The sequence below is a fragment of the Argentina silus genome (genome assembly GCF_951799395.1).
Source record: "Argentina silus genome assembly, chromosome: 15".
NCBI classification, from domain to species: Eukaryota; Metazoa; Chordata; class Actinopteri; order Argentiniformes; family Argentinidae; genus Argentina; species Argentina silus.
In genome coordinates, this window is record NC_139669.1 from 6,237,951 (window position 1) to 6,259,888 (window position 21,938).

Genomic DNA, 21,938 nt, shown 5'->3' on the forward strand with positions numbered 1-21,938 from the left:
CACTTGGTTTAACCTTCTCAGTGGGAGATCAGTGGGAGTCTATCACAGGCACATATCCCGGGGGGGGGAGGGGGGGGGGGGGGTAGTGAGGCAGAACATTGCATGGGTGTGTTTCAAGCCAGGAGTGTTACTCTAAGAACTACAGGGGGTATTCTTCCCCAGGGGGTGTTCGATAACACTATCTTTACCATTCTATCCTGACAGCTTCCCCTGGGGATGAAACAATTCAAGTCATGAAGAGAAGAACATTTATATTTTTAAATATATTGAACAGTACTGTTTTTCCTTTTTCACACCAAACAAACGTGTGACACAACAACTACAAACAGGTAGCTAGTACTGTGTTCAAGGCTGTTAGGTTGCTAAATGTCCAGACCACTGCCTCTCTCTACAGTGTTCAGCACTAACAAAAGACAGATGGGGGTTCGCCAGAGAGCCAGGCCTAAATCGGAGCTGTTGGTATGCGATGAACATTCCTGAAATATCTGTTGAGAACAAAAGGTTATGGACGTTAATTACAAATTACTGGATTACTCCACTAGCTATTTCATGTGGAACGACAACACGTTACAAATTAAATAACCATTTGGAGGCAATAGCACCAGCATAATTGGGCCTGTACTGTGGGGTAACATTGCACTAATAGGTTGGAATATGGTTTAGAATGGCCGTTTATTTTCCCTCTCCAAGGAGCCATCATAACCCGGCTCAAAATCAAGCTGTTTTCATTCATAGTTTCATGAGGAAACTGAGTACAGTGGTGATTCAAGTATACGAATCATGGCTGTCTGCATCTGCATGCTGATTAGGTACCAAGGGAGGCTGGTGGAGGCAGAAATGGCTGGACGGACTCAACACGTTTGATATCATTCCTCATTCCATTCCATGCATTACAATGAGCCCACCCTCCGATGTCTTAATGCTAACACAAAAAGGACGAAATTCCATTGCATTCGATCACATAAGGGGATTGAACGCAAAGCATTCTTTGTGCGTTTGGTTTTGATTTCAATGTTGTTTGGGTCAAAAATACACACAGGCATAAGAGATATGTCAGTACATTGTACTGTTGAGCCTTGGCAGACACCCAAAAAGTTGATTCCCTTCCAGAAGAGGCTGGTGGAGGTAGATACCAGAGGACGGGCTCATTGTAATGCATGGAACGGAATGAGGAATGGTGTTGCATGAATGATCAATCGCACGTGTTTGATACCATTCCTCATTCCGTTCCATGCATTACAATGAGCCCGTCCTCTGGTATCTGCCTCCACCAGCCTCCCCTGTTCCCTTCCTCTTCAGAAGGACATGCTCGGCCAAAATTGACTACCAGTGCACCAGACTGTAACCAAGACTGCACATATAAGTAGCCGATTTCAAGTAGCACATTAAACCTGTCAGGCTCTATTTCCTGTCTTCCATAGGACCATTTACGGTGGTTAGGACAAAAAGAAATATTTAAACACATGTGGTTGCCTGGCCACAGTTAATTTTTCCACATCCCGCTCTCTTCCTCTTCCTCCACACAGGCTGGTATAATCAAACATGCAATTTCTATTCATAGAACGTAAACAGCAATGCTGCCAGGCGTTTCCATTTCACATTTGGTGCAGTTCACAGCGTCACAGTGCTGGCCCTGGCGCAAGGGGGTTAACGCTTTCTCATCTGCTCTGAACCAAGATGGCCGGACTACGGACTACTCGCCTGGGAAACCCGCAGCATCGCGATCTGGGTCACGGCGCTTCTACTGTGCTGTGACACGTGAACAACAAGGTCTCAAATGATGCTGTCGTGATATGTCCTGGCACATTTGTCCTGCCAGAGTTATGTTTAGACCGTCATAATGAGAGAGAGAAAAGAAACGAATGTGGCTTCGGTTTGATCATGTGTGTCCATATTGAAACATCAAGGGAATGACACAAAACTGAGGCCCGAGTTTCTAATTGAATTAATAAATCACATTAAATCTGAAGTAGTATGACAAAAGACTATGTTCACCGTGGGACACAGCAGGTCCACGCCCACCCCTCTCTCTCCTAATGTCTGGCGAGGGCGTGGGGGAGTGAGTCTGACTTGGGAGTAAAGACACCTCTTTTTCTCGATTTAATTATGCACCTTTACCCCGTTAACGCTACAAACAGTCGGGGAACGTAATAAATGAATACCTTCAAACGTCTTGTCGGTTCCCTAATGCTCTTAGCTGGAGAAGTGTCTTATCATGCCTTGCACAACATGGGGCTGGCTGCCAGGCTCTCCCTCCACCCCAAAGCACTTCCATTATTAAAGTGCATTTGCTCGGGTGAGAACAAAACCTGGAGAAAAAGATTTCAGCGCAAAAGCTCATAAGATATTTAGCTGAGCTTAAAGAGGAGCGTGCAGAAGAGAGGGCAAAGGCGCTAAGTGTAACCCCCCCGTTGGCCGAGTGTGCCTGATGCGGACCTACTGACCCAGGAACCGCTTTTCCCAGGGCACTCTGACTTACGAGTACTGTACAGAAGGACACACAGGGGGTGGAGAAATACTAAAAAGAGTACCTGCTCTCCAACACCAGCCAGTTCACCGCCGCATTGCAAAGGCAGTGTTCCTCATCTGGGAGGCCTCTTTCTCTGTCTGATTGAGCCCTGGCTTTGCCAGACTTGCCATTGAAGAAGCTAGAAGAGGACTCTGATTGAATGTCTGAGGCATGAGAGTGGCTTCTCAAAAGCACTGATGATTTGAAACATTTTCTGGCATTCTACACAGAGAAATGTCTTTCAATTGTTTGTTTTTCCGATTGCTAGTTCACCCTGATCGTCTAAGCTTAGGAGTGTGTGATTGCCTACAAGCCACCCTATTCAAAAGCTCAGAATCTTAACATTATAAAGATAGGCTATAGTCTAGGATTCAACAATACATCTATACAAACGTGCAATGACAAGTTGATCACCAGTGGACGAAAAGCGTGTGCATAAACTGGAGGAAATCATTCTGTATAGCTTCATGGTGAACAAAATATCTTGTGTTGACACAAATTCATTTTCAATTGTATTCATTTTCATCTCACAAAAAAGTATTGTGTTGACAGAAATGTGTGCATAACAACTGAACTAATGGCGTACCTTTACACTGGAATTCCTATAAATATGCTAATGTTGTGCAGACCCTATGAAAAAGCAATCTATGCACTGCATAAATGGCAGTTTGATTCCCTGAGCATCTTTTCAGCAGGAATTTGCATTGCCTATGGCTTCATTCAACCAGCATGGCTGTCAAAAAACCAACAACCTATTCCCCCCAATGGGGAAAATGACAAGATAGCATTTGAAAAGTTTTAGGACATCATATTCATAACTTTCAATGAAATAACGTTCTATTGCGTTAGCAAATGAATAGTGCTCTTTGAGCTAAAATCACAAAGAACATCCATAACCAACTGAAACTCTTAAAAGCATTAATATAACATTGTACAACATTGCTTATTGATCAAACTGGAGTGGTTAGATGCTTACAGTAAGATAAGAGAACACAGAGAGCTTTTTTAAAAGAACATTAGTCTCTTCTCTCACGTAACACTTGGCATTGAGACACATGGAGGGATGGATCACAAAGAGGCTTGCCTCTCCTCGCCCCACCACACTCACAGGCAGAGAGACGAGATCCACACCTCCACAGCCCTGTGCCCAGGATTGGTACAGAAAATTAAACCCTTGACAGAAGTGTGTGTGTGTGTGTCTAGGGTGTATCTCCTACACTGTGGAAACCTGCCAACTAAGGAAAAACATGATCTGCTTGATATAAAAGATATAACTAATGAAAGCAATGTACTGTGAGACTGAGATTCCCTGCTGAATCATCCATAACCTGAATATTGAAAGTAAACGCCGCAAAATTAATTTCAGTGAGCATTCACTCGCACTTTGAACAAGTGTCTTGGAAAGCTGGTGTCTGGGGAATGACGAAATGAAACAGTTGACTCAATACTTAAACTATGAGGTTTTAGATATTCAGCCCAGCTGCAACCTCCTGTTCTTCATGTGTCTTGTGATGAACATGCCCTGAGGTTTGACTGAATCAGAGTGTGCTCAGCCTAAAGCTTATGAACCGCAACCGCAACTTAACCGTACTGCTCACTCAGGTCAGTGTCCACACACCTCCCAGTCATAACATGGTCACGACCACTTGTCCACTGGTCGTAAGGGCCTATTCATACATAAGCAACTGTTTGTGGAGTGTGACAAGGCAGCTCAATCATTCACATGGAAAGAAACAGAGAAAAAGAGAAAAAAAAGAAAGAAAGAGAGAGATTAAAAAAGAAAGAAAGAGAGAGAATGGAGGAGGTGTGGGAGCTTACCCGGTGACCCCTGGGAGGTGGGTTCCTGTCCTGTAGCGCGTTCGCGCTCTAGAAAGTCAGGAGATCTATTTATAAGCAGCGGTAATGTTTGGCATTTCCTTTGGGGAGGCTAAACCATTGTTTTTCTTGGCATCCATTTGATTGTCTCGGCAGATTCTGTGCATTGAAATGTCAAGCATTTTGTTCCATTTGTAGAATTCCATTTATTTATCATGCGCTAGGCCCCTGATATTTGTTCATTTGTTCTCTTAAGAGGTGCAAATATTGTCGCTGTCAGTTTATAAAGGACAGAAGTCAAAAGAGCAGGAGCTTAAGCGGCTCAGGAGGGAGAAATATTTGAACAAGGTGTTGATGTTTTTTCACCCTCAATAAATAATCCATGAGAATATTATGATAGTGTAGAGTCTCTCATGAGTCTAACCACATCTTTCACTGGAACACCAGTACGTCTCTCTCATAGATTTAGCTTTGAATCAAACAAGTCGAAACAATATCTTTGTCAGTTAACGCACGCACGCACGCACGTACCCTGAAACCCTTCCCTTTCAATGAAACCAAACACAAATCAATAGCTCGTTAGTTTAACCAATAGTTGCCAAGTGGTGGTGCCTTTTAAAAATAGCAACTCTCCAGAGAAAACCAACCAATCGGTTGAGCTTTGCTTTAAGCTGGAGGCATGTTAACAGTAACAATGTACCCCCTACTCCCCATCATGGTTAATTTAGATCTTTTGATACATCATGAGCAGTGTGCTTTAAAACCAAACAATTGATCACAATTGAAAACATTCAAATGTTGGTTTTTGTTATCAGCTGAAGCCAAACGGGCCAAGACATGACTGATCAGCTGATACCATCATGGCCGGAGGGCCCGAGTCATAAATCATACATTTCTAGCACCAGTGGAAGCCAATCTGTCTTTGGAGTAACCGACTCTGACAGCCAGCTGAAGAGAAGAGCTCATTTTAGGGAGTAGGTGTAACTCCGGAGTCTGTCCCTGATGAGGATATTGCTATATGAGTGTTGTTTCTGAGTCACTCTGAACTGAGCCTCTCCTCTTTCTATGTCCCCCTGCCCCCCCCACCCCTCTCCCCTTCCCCCCTCCCCTCCAGCCCAAACAGTACCTGGTTTGCCTGGTCGTCTTAGAGCAGAGCTTGACTGCTCCCAGCTGAGACCTCCACATCTGGGCTGTGTTTATTTTATCACCATAACTTGTGACTGTAATCGCCCTAAGTCTTGGGTGGGTGTAATCTACTTTGTGTGTGTGTGTGTGTGTGTGTGTGTGTGTATTGATCCAGGCAGAGACACACAACACATCTTTTGTTTTCTCTGCAAGCAGTCATGTTTTTATATGTTTGCGTTTCTGCCTGTGTATAAAAACACAAGTGTTGGCCCCCACCCTCCCCCTCCCTGCCTGCCTATGAGGAGGTGGTATACAGGACCTAGGGGACGACCGTAGGGGCAGGGCTGCATGACGGCACTGCCGAGCCCTGAGCCCTGGTGCCAGGTGAGATCATGGGAAACACATGTGGGCCTACTGGAACACAAGGCAGCTGGTCCTATTTCAGTGGCACGGTGGGAGCCTCCTGCTTCAGCTGCTGCTGCTGTTGTTACTGCTGCTGCTGCTGCTGGAAACTCCTGACCTCTCCCCTCCTGCCGCCACCTACCAGAGCACCCCCGGTTAATCAGAGTCTAACTTAGGAACACCCTTTCCACACAGCCTTCCCCTTTCAGAGCACCCGGGCCAATCAACTTCCAGCTCCAGGGCACCCTGGCTAATCAACGTCCACCTACACAGCACCGTGACCAACCGTCTGCTCCACCTCCCCCCCCCCCCCCCCCCGGCCAATCAGCCTGCATTTCCAGCACACCCTGGCCAATCGCCACAGGCTCAACACGAACAACCTGCAGCTCCATGTATGGCTGACCTGTTGTCAGGCTTAAAGTGGTCCAGAGGAAAACAAACACAGGCACACACATTGTCGGCATCCAGAGGATAGGCGACGCATCATACGTCAGGCATATGCTGTGCATGAGTCACATTGTTTATCATAAACGTACACAATCTGTTTTTGTATGAATTGCGCACTGGCATTAATCTCAATCCGAACGGGTTTACAGTTTCACTAGTTGACACAAACTGGGCCGGGGAGAGAGGCACCATCGCTTGGCTGTTGTTTGTCCTCATTTGTTCCAGCCTTGATGCGTTCCAGAACACTGGAGTGACTCCCCCTGTGAAAGAGCGAGTCTCCAGACCAGCTGGGTCTAGCAGCCCCGGGGGGAAAGAGTGCAGCCTGTAGCCTCTGCCTGCCTATGGCCCCTGAGCATGTGACCTAGCCTAGCCTAGCTCGCTCGTTCGCTAGCTGTACATGTGTGTGTGTGTGTGTGTGTGTGTGTGTTAACCGTGTGTGTGCTGTACCATCCAGGCAGGCAGGCAGTCGGCGTCCTCATCTCCCCTCAGTTCCCCCTCCCCCACGACTCGCCAGAGTTTGAAATAAGAAATCAACAGAGCCATAAAATCCAATTAAGCCCTTTTTCGCCAGTGAGAGAACACTTAGCAAGAGACGTGACAAGTGTGAACAGGGTCTGCCACTCTGCTCCATGCCTCTGGACTGGGGTGTGTGTGGGTGGGTGGTGGTGGTGGGTGGGGTGGGGGGGGGTTGGGTGGGGGTTATGGGGGGGAGCAGAGTGCACTGTGAAAGTGCCGTGCCAACACATTACGGCTCACTTGGCAGGGTCAGCCTCAAATCGATGGGATGGCAAGATCACAGCCGCATCAAAATACAGTACCGGCCTCATATCCTCGATTCATAATTCACACCTCATTTCCCAGTCACTCCTAGGGATACAGTATTTATATATATATATACATATATATATATATATATATATATATATACACAATCTCACTTATATGTGCATTCCTATAAAGGCGAGGTTTTTCATTTCTATGGATTCAATTTCCTATAACCTTCTATGACGAGGAATTTAGTTCCCATCGTTTTCTGTTATGGCCACAGTCCTCAGTGCACAGTGCAGTGATCTGACCACAGTGCATCCACTGTTGTTGCTGTCACTTAACGCGGGGTCCCTGTCAGCGTAGTAGCACAATAACATGGTAAAGATTGTGATTCGTTGTGACTGGCAGGAGGCGAACAAACAGGAAGGACAAGAGGCCGACTCAACAAGGGTATTCATGGGCTCTTCGCCTGTTTGTGTTCCTGAAATTAATTAACAGCCCAGAGCGAAGGAAAGCTCACCCTTAATGTGCGACAGTTACATTATTACCACGCGGGCGGGCTTTAGATAACTCAGACAGAGTGCTGTGGAGAAACTGTAGAGAGAGGGACTGTCAACAAAGAATATTGCTGTCATAATTTAACAGGTGGACAACAACAACATATGGCTGTTTTCCTCTCTTCACGACATCACAATGAGTAATAGCGTTGACACTGCAACCAATTCACAGACGCCAATCCAGAGGACTTTCCTTGCCTCATTTAGTAAATCTGCATGTAGCCTACCACCCAGTACTCAATCCAGAAACATGCTGTATTAATTACACAGAACATGGTGCTCTGCCTAAATGATTTAGGTGCTCTGCCTAAATGATTTACTTGAACTGTTAAATTGAGGAATTAGTGGAATTGCATAGTTTTGAACTTGACAGTACGGGCAGGGGGCGGACCGGAGTCGCGTGACTAATATCTTCACAGTCTCAATGAGCGTAATGGGATCTTAAAATGTCAGGAGCTCAGATTCATGTCTCCTCCAGCACCTGCTGCACCACACTGACCCCCATCACTGACAGCCCTGACTGGTGTTTGTCAGAATGTAAAGGCCTCCCATTTGTGGTCCCACCACAACCGATTCTTGAATCAATTCCAAGAAACACAAACCAAGTCAAACCCGTTCTAGCTGTTAAGTCAGAGGTTATAGCCCAACTACTGAATAAACAATAGAACATCAAGATCTAAGAAACAATTATGTGTGTGTGTGTGTGTGTCTCAAAGGTAAAACACATACTATGCAACAAAACAACCTTTTATAATGCATCCTGACCTGTCCTAAGTGAGAGTATTTACAATGTACTGTAAGGCAGAAAGAAACCAAAATAGGGCAATTGCGGTCAATCAGAGCCGAAAGACCAAGCACTGTTTCTGCCTTAGAGCTTTAGCAGTCCATGTCTTCCATTGCTCATTGAGTGCAGGAAAAGAGAGAGAAACCCACAGCAGGGGGAATCTACTGTACAAGAAATAAAATGGCATGTTTATAAAAAAAAAGAAGCTTACTCGTGCCTCTGCTTTGTCATTTTACTTGTTTGTTGGGGACTTGAACAAATACAATATTGCTGATGTAATTGAGCTTGTCATGCAAGGTTTTGTGTAAGAGGGCTCAAAGCAGGGCAAACTACCTTCACAGTATGCTGGCTCTGCATACACTGATTGGGATGTGCTTTTAAGGACTGTATCTATTCGGACTGCTTCTCTCAGAGGTTTGCAGAGAGAGAGAGAGAGATAATGATAAAGTTCAATCTAGAAACATAACCAGCTCGGGTCCAGTAAACAACAATTGATCTAAACAGTGCTTTCATTAAAGCAAGTCAGAACCGAGAGGACAGGATGGCATTGTGGAAAAAGGAACATGGAAATGGAGACATGAATATGACAGATGGGGGTCTTCCGGACATCGACATTATTTGATATCATTTCAGCCATGTGTGTTGACAGAAGTGCTCAAACCAATAAAGACTTCCAGATCAATCCACCAGCTATTCATCAAAACACAACAGCTGTTCCGTGACATCTTATGACCTTCGAGACATTCATCCCATATGGTATTCAACACTTCAACAACACAACATCAGCCAAATCTGCTTAATTTTATAAACTAATGCTCTAATACAGTTACTTTGGCCGAGCTCAACAGCTGACTTGATGAATCATACAAACTGACAAAGAAAGATAGAGAGAGCTATTCATTTTAGAGACCTGTCAACATGTATTATCTCCAGGCAACACATCAAAACAGGCTTTATCAAAACAAAAGCTGTGCTGTTGCAAGAAATGGGTTCAGTACTACTGATTATGGGGTAGCTGTGCAAAGAGAATAAGAGGAAAAGATGCAATTAACTGCATCTGCATATTGTTTTGAATATTCCAATTAGCTTGTCTTATTTCCATACACATTAAGACTCCTTTAAAGTCAGTTTATTATTTACAATATATGCCTGTACATTAAGTGTATTTTTCAATCCACAACCATAGTAAGACTGCAATGTCAACTAAATTAATAGATTATTCTACTTGGGGTGACCTTTTGGTCATATCACAGTCAAGTTCAAATCGGCATTTATATTTTCAACATAATTGCACGGACTGTGAGAGTGCTGCCGTATACAGTCCATTTAATATGAGCAGTCGATATTCGTTTATTGTTTGATTGCACTTCTGTTCGTGATTCCTCTTTTGATTTGAGCATTTCATTTTCAGAGCCAATATGCACGTCTAAACTGCTTATGTAACGGACGTAGCGAATGACATGCTTACCATAGTCCAACAACATCGTTCTCTGCCTAAATTCCCATCTTCAGGAATGCCAAACATTAACAGTCGGCTACCGTACGCCACCGAGACAGGCACGAGGGGCATAGTCGCCCACTAATTGACACATAATAACAATCGCACATTCCACAGTCACGGGACGACCAGCTATTGATCATGGAAATGTCCTTGTCTACTCAGTATTTCAATGACACAGCCGTCTGCGTGAGGGCACGCATCGTCACATACACGTGAGGGCTTTGTTTGTTTCTTTAATCATAAGCTTGGCACCGCAGTAAAACACAATCAATCGACACCATCATTCTATTGGCAACAGAGTTACTGTACCACCATCCAGCACACATCCAGCCCCACTAACGGGCCCCAGGCATCTATTTAAAGTTATGAACATTCCGACTAAGATTATGTCAATAGATCAATCCTACCTCTGACATGATCATTCGGATTTAAGTCAGGTCCACAGAAAGCACAGCGCAAACAGAGAAAGGTTATGCAGTGAATATTCCCGTTGTAAAACTCTTCCAATTCTATTCTCAGACTCGCTTCTTTTTCCCCATAGTATTGAAACACTGCAATAAACCTGAAACCCTGAAACCCTGACACACACACACACGCACGCACGCACACAAACACACAGAGTACTATGGGAGGGGTTTCAGTCACCTACCAGCTCTATATGCCGAACATTCTTTTCTTCTGTCATCTTGAAAGCAGCTAAAAACGAAGTTAAGAAACAGTTGAACGGTCGAATATAATTGACGGAGCTTATGTGGCACAAGCTTTGTTGCGCTCGCCCTCTCCCGACGCAACCCTCCCCGGCGCACCGTGAAAGCTCAGGCAGGAATATTTAACTTTGGAAAAATGAGAGAGAGGGAGCGAGAGAGAGAGAGAGAAGAGGCAGACAATCACAGGAAAGCGGCTCCTCCTACCCATACAATGCGAAAAGCATAACGACAGCTCTACGAACGCAGGCAGGCTGCCCTAACGGGCAGGGGATGCAAGTCTGTAACCAACTCTAACCCCCTCATCAGTGTAAATGTCAACTTGCTAGAATTGATGGGATCATCAATGTCAAGGAAATCCCCCTCCTCCTTTAACGACCGCACTAGGTCTAGGCTACTAACTCGCCCTCATTGAAATAGGACTGTGTATGATGCAATGAGTGGTAATTATACAATTGTTAAACATGTTGCTGTATATTGTGTATTTATTCAATACTATTATTTATAATTTATCATCATCATTTGACATTTATCTCACTGGGTTTATACAGATTAAAGTAGATTACATTGACAGCACAAATTATGATGCAATATGGTACATAATTAGATCACCTAAGGTCAAACGTTGTAATTTTTGAATGTCAATTTGTCTTTGACTGAATGGATTAACATATCAAACAGAATATAAGTGTATGTTTGATAAGTTTAATCCTCTTACAAACAAAAATAGAGGAGATATTGTTCAACGAAACCCAAGAACCAGCCTAAGATGAAGCCTACTCAAGGGTAATGCCGAGTGTCTGCTTCTGCTCTGTCAAATTACAGTTCACTGTCCACTCTGCAGAGTGGAAAGACTGAGAGGGAGAAGGTCACAGTTTTCCAGGGCTTGCTACAGGACAGTGCTTTGTAGCATGCCCTGCCCCTGCCTGACTCAACACAGCCATGGACAGTACTGTACAACAGTGGAGGCTGGTGGAGGTAAAAATCGGAGGACGGGCTCATTGTAATACATGGAATGGAATAGGGAATGGAATGGAATAGGGAATGGTATTACAATGAGCCAGTCCTCCGATTTCTACCTCCACCAGCCTGCCCCTGCTGTAGAACAACTAAACACTCCAACACACCACAGCCACAATACTGGGCTCTGTTTCTCTCAGGTGGTTTTAAAACAGTAGAAATTGTACTGTGTTTTATTTCAGCAATAATGCCCCAGAGGCCGTGATTTATCGTCAGTATCGTCAAGGGTAAGGCAGAATTATTAGGCATGGTCATTTAAGTGTTTAAAAAGGCACTACATCAAAATAATGTGGGGGATCTCAGAATGGTATGACTCAATGAGAATTCCTTCCACGCTTTTCTCGTGGGAAGGTAGAACAGAGCCTTGTTGAGATGTCATGCTTGACAAGGTCCGACGAGGGTTTTAGGGTGCGGTCACTCACTCTCAACATGCCAGTAATAACATGCATGCAGGTGCACCCAGCATCCATCAACACCTGTCTCTGTCTACTGTATGAAACTCTCATTAGGCCCCTACTCAACCTGTGTGCACCTGGCACATTAGGTCTAGGACACACCCCACCATGATTATACTTACACAGTGGAGGCTGGTGGAGGTAGAAATCAGAAGGACAGGCTTATTGTAATGCACAGAATGGAATTAGGAATGGTACTGAACATGGAATGAGGAATGGTATCAAATGCACGTGTTTGATACCATTTCTCAGTCCATTCATGACAATGAGCCAACGATTTCTACCTCCACCAGTGTCCATTGTCACACTACTCTATGTAGTTCAGTCAAAGGTATGTGACGTATGAGGTCATAAGGTATGAGGTCATAACGATGAGAACTGTCGCATTGTGACAGCCATTTACGGAACTCATTTAAACACTTTCAGAAAAAAACAAACAAAAAAAGCAATGTAGGTGGGAAATTAAAAGGGAACTTAAAAGAGGGCTACAGTATGTGGCATTTCCAGAAGGACAAGTCTTTGCTGGTATTTTCTATTCTATTCTGCTATCTTGACAGCTCAGTTGTGCAATCCACTGTTTTCTCACAGAGATACCTCCCTTACCGCCTCAAACTGATCGTAAACGAACGTTGTGAGACGGAGCAGACCCTCATGCTGCTGATGAACGGGTTGAGATGGAGAGACAAAGGAACTGTGACAGAATGAGGGTACAGTACGTTTAGTGTGGACAAGGAACACACAGGCCATGGGAGATGTCCTCTTCTTTTCAGTGGCGCGGGCGATATTGTAGCCCGCCAGGGCTGCTTACATAACAAATCACCATCCACACCAGCACAGGGACTCGCTGAGGAAATAGATCAGCATCGCTGCTTCCCTTCTCTTGGCCGACACATTAACCCACCTGGGACACACAGCACAGACCACGGTGGTGGGAAGGCACGGTGTTTGACTAATAACCTGAAGAGGATAATGCAAGTTTGATATTTGGATTGATACCAAGGTCATTGAAATAATCTTTTCAGTGACATGAGCATACTGTACTGTATACATGCACTCTCCACACACACACACACACACACACACACACACACACACACACACACACACACACACACACACACACACACACACACACACACACACACACACTGCTTTAGCCAACCATATAGCTTTCTTTTGAGGTTTAGGGGTTTTATTTCACACAAATCCCCAAGAAAGTCCCCCGAGCAGGGGTCCATCAGTATCACACAGGCTGCTGTGGCCCCAACTGCCTGAGTTATGCAGTAGCGTTGGCAGAGCCGATATGTCAGGGACTCCCTGCCCCCCACCCTCACCCCCCCCCTCCCGTCTCTGGGAATGCCCCAATTCTCTTATCAGATCACTGTGCTTGTCTGCACCCCCTGGACCAGCACCAAAACAATCCAGAGCCAAAATGTCGCCTATTCACTCTCTATGTATATGTGCATGGAACTTGGAGTTGAATAAGTAGAAAAAGCTGTTTTTTTTTAATATTCTTCATATTTGAGGACAATTACAGTGTGAATAAAAAAGGTGACTCAAAGTACACAGAGAATTCAATAGTACAGTATACAGAGAATAGAGTACACAGTGGTTGATATATGCACTAGCAAAGGCATGCATAATGTGGTCATATTGAATGCTTTTCACTCACTGCAGAATGAGCAGGAAAAATTCTGTGGTCCATTGCTATGCTGAACTCGACATACATAATCTTAATGGGTAAGATTGCAGGTTTTCTGGGAGCAAACTCTTTCGACATTAAGCAAAAGTCTTTAACTGGAATTAGTAAAAATCTGACCAATCACCTACCCCATTATAATGACAAGCACATTCACAACCTGCCTAATATTTAAGCAACAGGAAGTACAAAACAATGAATTTATTATTTTTAATTAATTATAATTTAACTTTCTATGCTTTACCACGTACAAACATAACCTGTATCATTACACAGAGCTTTATAAGTCAATGCATTTGAATTTCATTTATTTAACTTCATAATGGTGCAATAAATTACATATCTATGCAATGGTGCATATAATGAACTGGACTAAAATGTAATACCTTTATAAGAGATGGAGAACCTGATTAATTAAAACCTAATACTTCGTCACTACAGTAAGACAGTTGAAATTAGATTAGAATGATTTCCTGAGGATGGTGGGTGTTCATTAAAAAATCTAATTAACAAGATTATGGTTTCTAATGGAACACGCATCATTATTATAATTAAAAAGTACATGTAAAAGTACATGTAAACATGGCTCGCGAGAATACTGGCATAAAGACAAGATGAATACAGAGGACATCTTTTGAGTTGGGGGGGAAAAGTATCAACACTCTTGGGCACAAGCTTATAAAGACAAAAGTTTGGACACACCTTCTCATTCAATGTTTTTTCTTTATTTTTTTTATTATTTTCTACATTGTAGATTAATATGGTCCTCTGTGACTCAGTTGGTAGAGCATGGCGCTAACAGCGCTTAAGTTGGGGGTTTGATTCCCGCTGGGACCATATATACTGAAATGTATGCACTCACTGCAATGTAAGTCGCTTTGGATAAAAGCGTCAGCTAAATGGCATATATACACTCTATTAGGTACACCTGTTCAACTGCTCGTTATCGCAAATATCTAATGGTGAGAGGGATATTTTCTTGGCACACTTTGGGCCCCTTAGTACCAATTGAGCATCGTTTAAACGCCACAGCCTACCTGAGTATTGTTGCTGATAACTTTGTTGAATCTATGCCACAAAGAATTAAGGCAGTTCTGAGGGCAAAAATGGGGTCCAACCCGGTACTAGCAAGGTGTACCTAATAAAGTGGCTGGTGAGTGTATATTGAAGACATCAAAACTATGAAGGAACACATATGGAATTATGTAGTAAACAAAAAAGTGTTAAACAAACCAGAATATGTTTTATATTTTAGATTCTTCAAAGTAGCCACCTTTTGTTTTGATGACAGCTTTGCACACTCTTGGCAAGGTGTGTCCAAACTTTTGACTGGTACTGTATACATTCACCAAACACTTCATTAGGAACACCTGTACACCTGGTGGAGGTGGTGTAACGGTGTGGGGAATGTTTTCTTGGCACACTTTGGGCCCGTTAATACCAATTAATCATCGCTTGAATGCCACAGCCGATTTGAGTATTGTTGCTGACCACGTGCATCCCTTCATGGCCACAATTTACCCATCTTCTAATGGCTACTTCCAGCATGATAATGCATCATGTCACAAAGCAAAAGTCGTCTCAAACTGGTTTCATGAACATGACAATGAGTTCAGTGTTCTTCAGTGGCCTTCCCAGTCACTGGATCTGAATCCAATAAAACACCTTTGAGATATGGTAGAACGAGAGATTCTGGACCAGAATCTCAAAGGAATGTTTCCAACATCTTGTGGAATCAATGCCACGAAGAACTGAGGCTGTTTTGGGAGCAAAGGGAGGCCCTACCCAGTATTAGTATAGTGTTCCTAATAAAGTGTTCTGTGAGTGTAAATCTCAATGTATCTTGTCTTCAACTTATCGAAAGATGTATTGATTATTGTATCAGGGTTAATTTCTCATACAAAGTGTGCTCTTTCATTATTGTAAATGTTCTATCGCAACCGAACAAGAGTGTAGAGAATCGATTTCATTTACGTATAATACAATCCACCTCGGCTGGCCGCCTGGCACCGCCGCCTCTACGTGGATGCAGCAGCCGCACTACTCGGTCACAGCTTTTTACTGTCCTGGCGCCCCGCTGGTGGAACAAGCTTCCCACTGCTGTCATGACTGCAGAGTCACTATCAATCTTCCGTCGTAGATTGAAGACCCATTTCTTCAGGTAATTTTTCCTTCTTCTAGCATTGTGACTACCAATGGCCCCTGGTCCAAGCATTGATTACTTTTTCTGATGATGACTGATGGATAGATGATTCACTTACTATACACTTACAAATGTATTTGTTGTAAGTTGCTTTGGATAAAGGCGTCTGCTAAATGCCATAAATGTAATGTAAATGTAACAATCCAGACAACATGAACGTAAGTACCGTAAGTAAGTACAAATGATAAATAACAAAAAACAGCAGTGCCTCAAAACGGTGAACCCCTCTGCTGTGTGCCAAACCGTTTTTAACGCAATATGCACATTATATGTGTAATCATGTTGACAGGTCAAACTAACATGAAGATGATCTAATCGAAGTGAAATGAGTTCAGAACTATTTGTTTTCCTTGTGGAATGCCCTGATGTTTTGCTTGAGTGGGTGGTGATCTCTGCACATGGCCTGTTGCTGTCGGAAGGAATAGAATCACCGGTTTTTTTTAAATGATGCAACTAGTAATGTTAGCGGTTAGCTGCTGCAGATTACATTTCAGCATAGACAGGGGTTTGTTTTTACAGTAACGGGATGGGAAAGGCTGCCTGCGTGGGGTTTTGTCTTATACTGCCCACAGGGGAGACATGCACATTAAAGTTTAATGGTAGGAGTCCCACACTTCTCCCACATTGGTTTACCATGGTACTATGCACAGCCTCTTACATTGACCAAAGCATTACTGAGGCCATGACCAAGTGAATACCAGTACTGCAGAGGTTCTGAACTTAGCCTGCAGCAAAGTAATATCTAAGGAGGTAAAGGTCTAAGCCTTCTCTGACAAAAACCTGTACTGTATGAAATGAAAATTACAGTATATGATTGACATTTCTATAGATAAAATAAATAAATAATAAGGGAGCTACTCTATGAATTCCACTTGGACCAACAGTATGGTAATAAATGTGTGTTGTACATTATTACCATGCGGGAACATGATGAGTTTGTGACTGTGACATTTCAAACCTCTATTTTTGAAATGTTATTTGATATTTCAACATTCAGACTGGTCAAATTGGTAGTATTGAAACAGCGTAAGAGCATCGTATTCTTCAGGGAATAACAGGGCCACTGCCATTTAGGATTAAAGCCTTTTTAAATTAGTAAACCCACCTTATCTGCTTGAGACTGGATCAATAGCTCCCACCTCTTAAGCACTTCTAATTTCATTTTATGTTCAGCAAGACATTGTGCAGCTTGAAAAGAAAGCCAACCCATACTACAATGTTTCAAGATACGGCACAAATGCTTTAAAGCAGGCTTCCATTTTGAGAGCAAACAAAAGTATCCGAATTTGAGTCATTGGTTGCCCTACATGTGGCGTGAGATGCATATGATTGACACTGCACAGGGGGCCATTTCAATGACAGATGATTCACGTAGGAGCGTAGAACAAGGTGATTAGTCATAGCACAGGAGGAACCGGAGAGACAGCCCACTCCTCCCTAATGACATCTCCATGGAGGCATTAGTGCAGCCGCCATGTATTACATAACCCAATCACGCTGTTGTGGCTCGCATGACAAGTAAAACGGAGCCACCAAATAACATTTACCCAACACCTTTAATGGAGATAATTCAACAGATGGAGCTGTTGGGGCGCTTACTGCACACACAAAAAACCCTCAGTCCGAAAGTCCAATCGTGATTATTGGTTATTGTGAAATGAGCCGTACACCCCCACAGTTGCAGCAGGAGGCTGAGAAGTGGCTGCTGTGACAGAAATGAATCAGAACGTGTAAAAAAATGTCCAGACTAATCATTATGATTATCCTTCTTCCTACCAGGTCTCTATCAGCTGAGACCCATGATTAGAAGATCGTCAAGATAAACAGCGGCGGGATAAGGGTCACACAAACAAGGCAGCATTAGGAGTCACACGGTCGTACTACTGCTATAAGGAACAGGTAGAAGACAGACAAGCAGACAAACGCCACAACACAGAGCATGACGGTTCCTAAGGATTCAAAAGGTCCGAAGCTAGCCGGTTTCTTGAAAAGCATTCTTGTTAAAATGGAAGCTCATCTTTTCATAGTACATGAGCAGTCTTACTTGGGTAGCAAAGACGAAGATGGTATGAAAGGAAAGTAGCTGGGAAAGTAGGCGACAGTAATAAAACCTGTCTTTGAACCATGCGTAGATGGGACCGTGGGGGTGAGCAGTTGAAAAACCCAGCTATCCTTTCAATCTATTATTTATAGTCAGCACCAATTTAATGTCTTCATCATATTCCCTAATTGCATAATTCTTACTTCACCAGTAAATGACCTCATGACTTTTTAAATAGTGGGAGACAGCTCTCTTTGAAAGGCAGTTGTTTTCAGCATAGTATGTTTCGGTTCTTCCCTATGGACAAGAGAGGAGTTACTCAGGCGAAGAAATCTAAATCGGTATGATATAAATCACATACACAGCCTGTACTTGATCTAAAAGCTGAAGGTGACTAGCTAGGTCATTAATCCCAAAAAATGCTGAAAACAGGTACCTTTTTTTGGATGTTTCTCTGACATATGGAAAAGGAGTACTAGTTTTCCACTTCAACGTGCGGTAAAGTGTGGAGCATTTGGATCATGTCAGATACATGTAGACTCACACCCAGACACAGTGATTTTAACCAAGCACAAATACTGTGCTATTAACTCCGCCAACTCCATCCCCACATCGCCACGAGGCTATCTCCAATCAAGCAAACACACATCAAAGCTGCTTCTGGGTTAATGTGAGTGATGAAATAAACCAGACGAACCAGACAATTCTCCTTGTTAACCACAAGTTAGTCACTACAAGGCTTGGCAAACCGAGGCTTAGGGCTAGCTTCAGCTGAATACCATTGGCCTAGTCTGAGCCCGAAGATGACGGCATAAGCTTGAGGCTGTAACACAGTGCCCCGTCAACAGAACTTCCCAACTTGCAACTCCTAGTCTCTCACTTTTTCATCACCCCCTCTGAGCTGTTCATCACGAGGACCTCAGACATCTGTCTGAGAGTCGCTGCTCTGCTGTGTGATTGATTTCAAGCACACCTGAGTGGAATGGATGCCACCGGTGCTTTACGGCCTTTGCTGCCTACTTCTAATATTGCCTGTCAGCAGGTCTGAGGGGGTAAATCTCAACTACAGTTGAAGATCTCCAGCTAGTCTCCAGCAAAACGTTGAGATTTATTAACATACATGATCTGCTGGTGGGTTGGACTCTCCCAAGCGGAAGACCTGTTATCATCGTTATTTTGAATCGTCCAGCGCCATTGTTTGCATTCCAAGTGTTTTGGTGGCAGTGTTTATTGCATCTATAATATCTCTTTCACGCTTCTGATTTTCAATTAATCCCAGGCAATCATTTTCAAAAACAGAAATAAACGACTCTTTAAATTTTACTTAGGCTTCTGTTTTGCTTGGCCTGAGATGGCTTGTAAATGAGCGAGGGATGCAGAGGTCTGTGTATCTTCGTTGAAATGAGATGGGTACACTGGAGTACTGCCATGCAGAGGGCACATATTTCCACCGTGACTATCCAATCTTGTTTAAACTAGGCGCTGCTGTCAGCATGTCCTATTGATTACCTCGGAAAAAAACGGGTTTCAAGTTTGTGATTTACTTTGAAACAAGATTTCAGCAGATGGTAACACAGCCATTTAGAATTAGCAACCTGTTTGGAAAGTGCCTTGTGTGAACTTTACAGGAGCATGTTTCTTTCCACTAAAGACTGTAAAATGGGAAAAGAAGACAGGGAAGAAAATGAAAATAAGTGTGCTCAACCTGCAACCGAACGGGAAAAAAACCCAAGCAGACTAAAAATTAGTTCACAGAGAAGAGTGATGAATCTCTTGACCTGACCTATTGATTTTAAGCTGTGGGCACGAAGCAACATGGATTCTCTGTAGTGGATTGCATCAAATACAGTCAGTTGATAGAACTTTAACACTTGGCATATGCCTTGAACCATTATAAGATGACACTATGACTACGCAAATGATGGAAACTTGTCTGGATTGATTTCATGCCCTCTGGTCTCTATAAAGATGTATGGCAACACAGCCAACTAACAGGAAGCGGAAGAAAACACTTCCTCTGGTTATACTAGCCTTGACTACCCAATCACTTTGATCACAACAGAGGAACAGGAGTTCCACTTCCAAACTCCTCTCCTCTATCTACCTCCCTCTCTCTCTCCCTCTCTCTCTCCCTCTCTCTGCCTAACAGGGACAGCGCAAGGCCCGTAGAGAGAGATGAGCGGCAGAAGGTGTCTTTGAAGGAGGGTTCTGGCTCAGGCTTTCATCTGGCACTACCTGGGCAAGCTGCGGGTTCCCTAGCCTGTCAGAAGCCATACATCACAGGCGAGAGGCACTCGGCATTCAAGCACCGGAGAAAACACACTCAAGGCTTATTGTAAGCCACCATTTGCAAAGCTCCCGCTGCACTGACTGCTTGGGCGTCTCGTTTTATATTGGCCATCACAGCAGACTTAGTGAATTATTCACTGTGAGACTGTAATATTACAATCTTGTACTTTGATATTGTCTTATCTAAATCAAAAAAGTGAGTAGGTGTTATCAATACAATACGTATAGAATTACATCAAAGCCAAATAATCCAGAAGTGAGATAAAAGTGATGGCTGTTCACTTGACAACCCAGTAACTGCAGCCTTCAGTGAAACAGGCTACAGACAGTTCTAAGGTGTGTGTGTGTGTGTGTGTGTGTGTGTGTGTGTGTGTGTGTGTGTGTCAGCTCTGTATGCACTTCTTAAGCTTATTCTGTGTTGTTGATAGGTCTCGTCAGATAGGTGCCTAGGTTTCTAGACAGGTACTCTAGGAGCTCTGAATACGTATACAGTATAGTGTGATTAACTCAGACAGGAGGGAAAAGGAAATGGGCTTTGGGAGCGGGGGGCGGTGGTGGGGGGTTGGGGGGTTGGGGGGTTGGAGGGCGTCAATGGAATGCAGATTGAACAGGAAATACTCATACCAGCTTTTAAAAAAAATATTTTAATCTACAATACATCAAAAGACATGTAGTGACAACCTAGTTATTGCACTGACTGTGTTGTTGACAAATGGATTGTGGAGCTATGTACTGCAAAATTGCAGGTAGATAGCGGCGGAGGCTGGTGGAGGTAGAAATCGGAGGACGGGCTCATTGTAATGCATGGAACAGAATGAGAAATGGTATCATTCCTCATTCTGTTCCATGCACTGCAATGAGCCTGTCCTCCGATTTCTCCCTCCACTAGCCTCCCCTGTTCTGCTTGAAAAGATTCAGCAGGGAAGAATGCTACAAGTCAAGTCCTCCTCTAGATTACTGTATCTCTAAAGGCAAGCAGGGGTCATTATCTCATCAAACCGTGTACTTAAGGTTGACAAATACTATTTACCAGAGAAACGGCACGGGCAGTGACTTGAGACAGTGTTTATCAGATGGGTTTGAATGAAAAAATACTTTATGCTTTTTTTAAATCACTGGCCACTTAGGTCTAAATTGTGGCTGTGAGGGCACCATTACGTTCAAATGTAAAGCAATGTTTAGAAACGGGGAAGGGCAGGTGTGAATTACTTCTAAATGAGGCCCTTCATTGTAGTCTTTCTTTTCTGCCAAAGACGACCTTTGTCAAGTTCATCCAGGGTGTAAAAATCGTACATCTCTGAGTCCAAGGGGAGGCTAGTGGAGGTAGAAATCGGAGGACGAGCTCATTGTAATGTATGGGACGGACTATGGAATGGTATCAAACACATACCATTCCTCATTCCATTCCATGCATTACAATGAGCTCGTCCTCCGATTTCTACCTCCACCAGCCTCCCGTTATACTGTAGACAGACTGTAGACACCAGAGACATTCTCTATCAGAGCTAAGATATGGAACTCTGCGTACAGTATGTGTCGTCAACGTCTAATACTAAACAGTAGAGACAGCTGACAGATCAATACATTTCAAATGACAGTTGGGAATTTGAAGAATCTTC

The 21,938-nt window shown here is 43.5% G+C and overlaps 1 protein-coding gene across 3 annotated transcripts in view; it reads right to left on the reverse strand.

The window, feature by feature from the left end:
* The window catches only part of mid2 (midline 2), a 55,813-nt gene extending 45,139 nt beyond the window's left edge, over positions 1-10,674 (reverse strand). For 2 of the 3 annotated variants that reach the window (XM_083685573.1, XM_083685571.1), the window contains exon 1: positions 10,558-10,674. The gene's annotated coding sequence lies outside the window, so the exon portion shown is untranslated. Of the gene's footprint in view, positions 1-10,315; positions 10,371-10,557 lie in introns of those variants that run through there. The other variant, XM_083685572.1, reaches the window with a different exon arrangement.
* Between the last annotated feature and the right edge of the window lie 11,264 nt (positions 10,675-21,938).